This window comes from Bos mutus, chromosome 1 (genome assembly GCF_027580195.1).
Source record: "Bos mutus isolate GX-2022 chromosome 1, NWIPB_WYAK_1.1, whole genome shotgun sequence".
NCBI classification, from domain to species: domain Eukaryota; kingdom Metazoa; phylum Chordata; class Mammalia; order Artiodactyla; family Bovidae; genus Bos; species Bos mutus.
The window spans coordinates 95,882,907-95,889,772 of record NC_091617.1 but is presented as its reverse complement, the minus strand read 5'-3'; positions in this window follow the sequence as shown (position 1 = coordinate 95,889,772).

The following is a 6,866-nucleotide window of genomic DNA, read 5'->3' as shown; positions in this document are numbered from 1 at the left end:
AAGTCTTTCTGCCCTATGCTGAAAAATTGAAAAGATATTTTATTCACTGTATCGTGATGGTTACATGTGGTCATAAGGGGAACTTAGATGCTTTCTAGGTCTCTTAAGGAGGGACATTATGGCTTCTTTAAGTCATATAAATAGGCAACCATCAGATACCAAGTGCCAAGTATCACACAAACTCCTTTATCTATTCTAGGCATAGTAAAGGAATTGGCTCAGTATAAGGGGAACTATAAAGCAATCTCATTTTTATTGGATCTTCAGGTAATAATATCTAAGTGCATTTTGTTTGAACATATGTATGTAGATGTTTAGAAATTTTGAACAAAATTGGATATAGCAAATTGATTTTTGTTTGTTTTCTATTCCAGAAAGTCTGTCAAGTTATGAGTCTGCTGTTAGAAAAAAACAGATTACAATCTACTTTGGTAGTATTTTTCCAAAAATACTAATTTCATTAGCTGATAGCATAATGGTTGGCAAACATTTCCTCTTTGGAAATATCCACTTGGACTAATCATTTTTGTAGAGATGTGTGTACATTAGGAGATTATAACCTAGTGGAAAGTATTTCCAAATTAACTTGTGGAGAAAAGATAATCTTCATGTTGACCAAAATATTTGCTCAGTTATGACAGCTTTGTAAGAATGCAAGTTTTGTGATTATATTGCCGGACCCTCTCTACCTCATGAAAACTTGCCAGAGTGTAATGACTGTGAACATGAATGGAGCAAGAGGGCCTCAGGGGGTGTGGACACAGAAGACTGTAGGTCTCACACCCCTTGTCTCCTCATAGAATCAGAAGTGTCCTCTTATGGCTGTGCTCACTCACACACCTCTTTCCCTGCTTTCCCTGCTTTCCCTGCTTCCCAAGGCTGCTCCGTGCTTTCTCACATGAGGGGCTGTGCTGCAGGAGCCCCACTTTCCCCTGCAGCAGGAGAAGAGACACCCTCAATGTCTCCTGGATGATCATTGCCTCATTAGGGAATCCCATTTTGTAGGTCATAACTCCAGTGTTGGGTTATATTATCAGTGTGAAGGAGGAGGGGAGGGGTCACTGTTGCCCCTGAACAGCACTGTCCAGTAGAAATATAACCTGAGCCACATATATAATTTAAAATGTCCTAGGAGCCACATTAAAAAGCTAAATGTAAACAAGTGAAATCAATTTTTAATATATTCTATTTTATTCCAGTGCATTCAAAGCATTATCGTTTCAATATGTAATCAATTACATTTTTATGCTCCTCCTTTTGTGTTAAGTCTTTGCACTCCAGTGTGGATTCTACACTTAGAGCATCTCTCCATTAGTCCTGGCCACACTGTAAGTGTTCAGTGGCCACATATGGCTGATGGCGCTTGGACTGGAGAGCACAGCTATAGAATAACAGGTTCCGCCTTAGTGACAAAACTAAGGGATGTTTAAAGGGATGACTCTTGATCTTAGCTGCCCTCATTAGAGCTCCATGAGAACCTGGCACCTACAGGGGAAGACAGCGGCCCCCCAGTCACAGGTGAAATGGCAGACTCAAAGTGCTCTGCCTGAGTAATAGGGAAAAGGGAAGACCTGCTCTTGAGACCTGTTTGTTCCAAGAACTTTGTACACTTAATCCTTCTCACAGTCCCTGTTGTATAGATAAGGAAAAGGAGGTGTAGAGAGTTTAGGTTATTTGTCAAGGTCAGATTGCCCTTATACAGAACTAAAATAGGATTCAAGTCTAACTCTAAAGCCTTTGTTCTCCAAGATAACAGTCAATATAGAAAGTCAGGTAAATTTCAGATTCACTTTGGACACCAACTCAGTGGATGTGGGTTGGTACCCAAGAACCTGCACTTCTATTGTGCACCCCAGTGATTCTGAAGAGGTGATCCCCATGCCACACTTTGATAGAGTGAAGGCAAGAGCCCCTTTCTCATGTCTTTTGGTAGTGCAGCTGATCCCCTCCCTCATCCCTTTTAGATGGTCCTCAGAGACAAGATGACTGTTTTACCCAGCTTCCCTCCAACTCCTCGGTCCATTCTGAAGGGACCACATGCAGAGGGTCTTTAGTTTGAAATGAACCAGTTCTGCTCACACTTTCCAAGAATTTGATAGAAACCAAATTAGAGAATGAATGTTTCAAGAAATCTCTGCATCTACAGATGCTAGTTACAACAGCATCTGTAGATTTGAAATTTAAAAAAAAAAAAGAGAGAGAGAAGATCGTGTACTTTAACAATACAAGTTACATATTTGTGCTGAACTGGTGGTTAGAGATAACAATAGAACAAAGTTTGGTTGTATCTTGTCCTGTGGTTCTCTCTCTCTCTTTTTTTTTTTTTAATTTCAAATCTGCATGTCAGTGTTTCTCTATACAATGTACACAATGTGAACTGCAACATCTTAAATGTTTGGCAGGACATTCATGCTCATGACATCACATGCTGGGAAGACAGGGAGGCCACTGTAGGGCTGGCCTCGGGCAGAGGCAGCATCAGTGCGGCCATTGAGATGTCCCCACAAAAGACTGTGTGACAGCCAGCTGTGCAGCCTAAAGGAGACTGAACCAGAATTGTGGGTGGAACTTTGGCACATGCTGCTTATGGCTTGAATAGCAGCTCTTGAGGAATCTATATTATTCTACCTCACGCAGAATCTCAGCTCAGGCTTTGTGGCTCCGGGACAGCAGGAGGGAGTGGAGATGGAGGAACTTGTCACTGCTCCATGCCCCATTGTTGAAATGAAAAACGTGGACACCATAAGATTGTAGGGTTGTAGAAGGTAAGAACTGCTTATGCTTTACAACAAAATGACCTTCTAAATGGCAAAGAGCACCTAGTTGTCACAGTCTGGTACTTTCTTTAATTAAAATGTTATATTGAGTTATATTCAACTTTGTTTTACAACTTTGTGTGTAAGAGGCACATGGATCATGTGGGGGTCTTGTTAAAATGCAGTCTCTGATCCAGCAGGTCTAGGGTGGGGCCTGGGACCCTGTCATCTAACCAGCTCTCAGGGAATGCTGATTCTGTTGGTCTAGACTCAAACCCGGAGTCACAGACACTCATTTAAAAAAATCTGAACACTGTAGAAAAAGGCAGTTCACAAACTCTTAGAACTTGGGTTATCTTAAAATGGATTTTAAGAGCAGCTGCTAAAATTTATTTCTTCATTCATTCGTTGATTCATTTGTTAACTAATTAAACAAGCATTTGATGAGCCCTAGTTATGTGCCAGCCATGCATTAGCCACCAGATATAAAAAAGAATCACAAAGTCAATCCCAGTCCTCAATTAACTTGTAGCCTAGTGATGTAGTTAGGAGCACCATGAATAATGATGCTGTTGTCTTCTAATCATTGTCATCTTTAATTGACTTTGGAAACGTACACCCTGACTGAGAGGGGAAAATAAAATACTGACAGAAGCATATTAGTGCACAGATGGAAGATGAGGGTTTACAGAATATTTGATATATAAAGGCATGTTGACCAGATCTTCTCCCAACTTGATACATTTTTAAAATGGGTGTTGAAAGTCAGCCAACTCCCAAACTCCTTGAAGGCTATTGACTTGATTATATGCAGAAGAGTGAGGAATGGGCAGAGAAGGCCTTGTCCAGGCTTCTGCCAAGTCTTGCTGAAACCTTCCACAGAGAAGCTTGCTATTTTTTAGGGCGGGAATTTAGTTGAAGGTGTCGATCTTCTCTGGTTTGAATATTTTACAAACTTCCTCTCCAAGGACTTCCCTGGCAGTCCAGTGGTTAACATTCAATGTTTCCAGTGCAAGGTGTATGGGTTCAATTCCTGGTCTAGGAACTAGGATCCCACATGCTGTGCAGTGCGACCAAATTAAAAAAAATAGTGAAAAGAAACAAAAACTTCCTGTCCTGGTGACAGAGCTCAGTTTTTATTGTGATAAGTACAACAGGGCAGCAGAATCTGCTGGCACTGATTCGTACTTAAAAGGCTCAACCAGGTACAGTGAGCAAAGTGGAGACCTGAAGCAGAGATCCCCAAGCTGGGCCTTGTAGGTGGTCAGAAGGTGCTGAACTGTTCCCAGGAAAAATATGAAGAATAATATATCTTTTCCTAGTTGACTAAAATCAAACAAAAATAAAAATCTAGCCATTTGTTGAGTGACTAATATAGACATATACTATCACACGAATCATTTCATGAAATCCATTCCACACACTGTAAAAGTTTAGCAAGCCAAGACTGTGGAGTCTTGGCTAACTAGGTGCTTCTTTACAAAGCCCTCAGGGATCCTGGATCCTTCCAACTCACTGCTTCACCAAACCCAGGGGTCCAAGATGGTAGCATCTACATTTCAGGTGGAGAAAGGATCAAAGGAAAAGGGCAAAGGTTCGTGCCCACCATCTCCTAAGATAGTTTCCTGAAGCTGCTGCAGGAATCTGCTTGCAATAAGTTACATGGCCACATGTTGCTGCAAGAGACACTGGGAAGTTGTTTTTTTTTTTTTTAATCAAGATTGGCTATGTAATTTGTAGAGCCCAGTATAAAATGAAAACAGCTCCTTTTTCAAAAAAACAGGGAAAAAGTGTTGTTACTTAAAACAGATAGTTTTTCCTTTTTTTGTGGTCTCTCTCTTGACTGTCATGGTGGCTTTTTTTTTTTCCCCCTATTTAATGTTGTCCTAAGTGAAAAAAAAATGAAATTTTTCTAAGTAAATTTTCTAAGAAAAACTAAATTACAAGCATGAATTTTACCATTTTTTAAATTGTGCAATCTGTTTTAAGTGCAAATAAAAGACAGTTTCACTTTTTCCTGTGGAAACACCAAAATCCCACAATTTGTATTTGGTAGCATGTACACATTTCAGTATTACTCATTAGAATAGTGGAAACATTGCACAAAACTAATTCACTTATTTTTTTTTTTTTACTTCTTGATATGCACCCATTCTGCCAACACACTGCCTTCAGCTTACTGAAGAGTAAGAAGGAATGAAATGAGTGGGACCAAAATGAATGGGACCTATCTTTCCCTTTCTATCTATGTCATCATTTTCAGCGTAAAATGGTTGGTGAATACAGGGAATTATTAATACAAGGTTAAGGTCATTCGTGTTTCTTAGAACCCACTGCCTTCTTTCTACATTTGAAGAGAGCTGTGGTTTGAATGGTAAGTTTGTCCTCCGGGGACTTTCAGTGCACTTCTTTACTCAGTTTTAGTCTGTTCAGGCTGCTACAACAAAATACCACAGGTTGGGGGCTTATAAACGACAGAAATTTATTTCTCACAGTTCTAGGAAGTCCAAGACCAAGAGACCAACATGGTCGCTTTCTGATGAGGACCTTCTTCCTGGTTTAGAGCTGGCGTCTTTCCCTGCGTCCTCATGTGGCAGAAGGAGTGAGGTGGTTCCGTGGGGCCACCTTTATAAAAGCCCTAATGCTGTTATAAGGGCTTCACCCTCATGAGCTAAACACCTCCCAAAGGCCCCACCTCCTAATACCATCGCTTGTGGTATCATCAGCCACAGGCATAACACACACTCATCTCTGAACTTCTGAGTCCTGCTGACCTTCCACACATGTGGGTCCATGGGAAATCTGTGCTCATGGGGTATCATGGGCACTATGTGCGGATATAGTGGTAAGAAGTGATGGACACATACACTGCATGTATTTTCTCTCCTCACACACATGCTCCATGGTCTCCTTAGACTTCACTTACAAAACACAAGTTCAATGAAAAAATTATTGAGAATGCCAACAGCACAGAATTAAACCAGGGTTTAATAATCCTTCTGCTTGTGGGGCCTGTGAGGCTATGCAGCTGACCCTGGCCTTTCTTCCATCTGGCCATGTACCTGGTTAAATTTTTTGAGTAAGTCTCTAAAAAGAAAAAGAGTAGATTTTGAGGGAAACTTGTAGCCTGTGTTATACCTTCTGACACTCTTAGGAAGGCATCTGTCTTAGTCAGTTGGGACTGCTACAACAAAATACTATAGACTGTTCTGGAGGCAGGAAAACCCAAGATCAAGGTGTTGGCAGATCTGGTGTCTGCGGAGGACTCTCTTCCTGGCTTGTAGACAGCTGCCTTCTTGCTGTGTCATCGCTTGGTGGGGAGAGAGGAAGGGGGAAGAGAGAGATAGAGAGAGAGGTTCTAGTCTTTCTTCTTCTTACAAAGACCCAAATTCTATCATGGGGACTCCATCCTCCTGACCTCATCTAAACTTATTACTTCCTAAGGGACCCACCTCCAAATATCATACCAGGGATTAGGGCTTCAGCACATGAATTTTGCAGAGCACACATTCAGTCCATTCAGCAATCAGTATCATCCCTCTTATCTACATGATGAAACTGGAGGTTAAGGAGGTGAAGTAATGAGTCCAGGCTACAGAGCTAGTAAGTATCAAGATCAGGATTGAACCCATGTCTTCCAATGCTAAGGCCAGTTCTCATACTGCTACAGCATATTTGGAATTTACAAAATGAAACTAAATTATGTTTAATGAAATACAGTTGAATGAAAATGTCAAGAGTATGGGTCTTTCTCATAAGATATTAAAAACAAGCATACCTTTTAGTTAAAATAGTAACTAAGTGCACCATACGTATATTGTTCATTCAATTCTTATAACAATTTCATGAATTGAGGGCTATCATATACCTATTTTATAGATGAGAAAGCAGAGACACAGAGAGGTTAAGTAGATTGCCTAAGGTTCTACAGCCTTGCAAGCCTGATTCTAAAGCCCCAAGTACTGACCACTGCTCCAGCTTCACGTGGAATTTGTTCCTTAAGGGAATGAATTACTATAGAAAGCCGTTTAATGAAAGGACAGATTCAAAATTAGCTTAAGATTCTTTTTTTCTTTTGGCCATGCTGCTCAGCTTGTAGTATCTTAAATC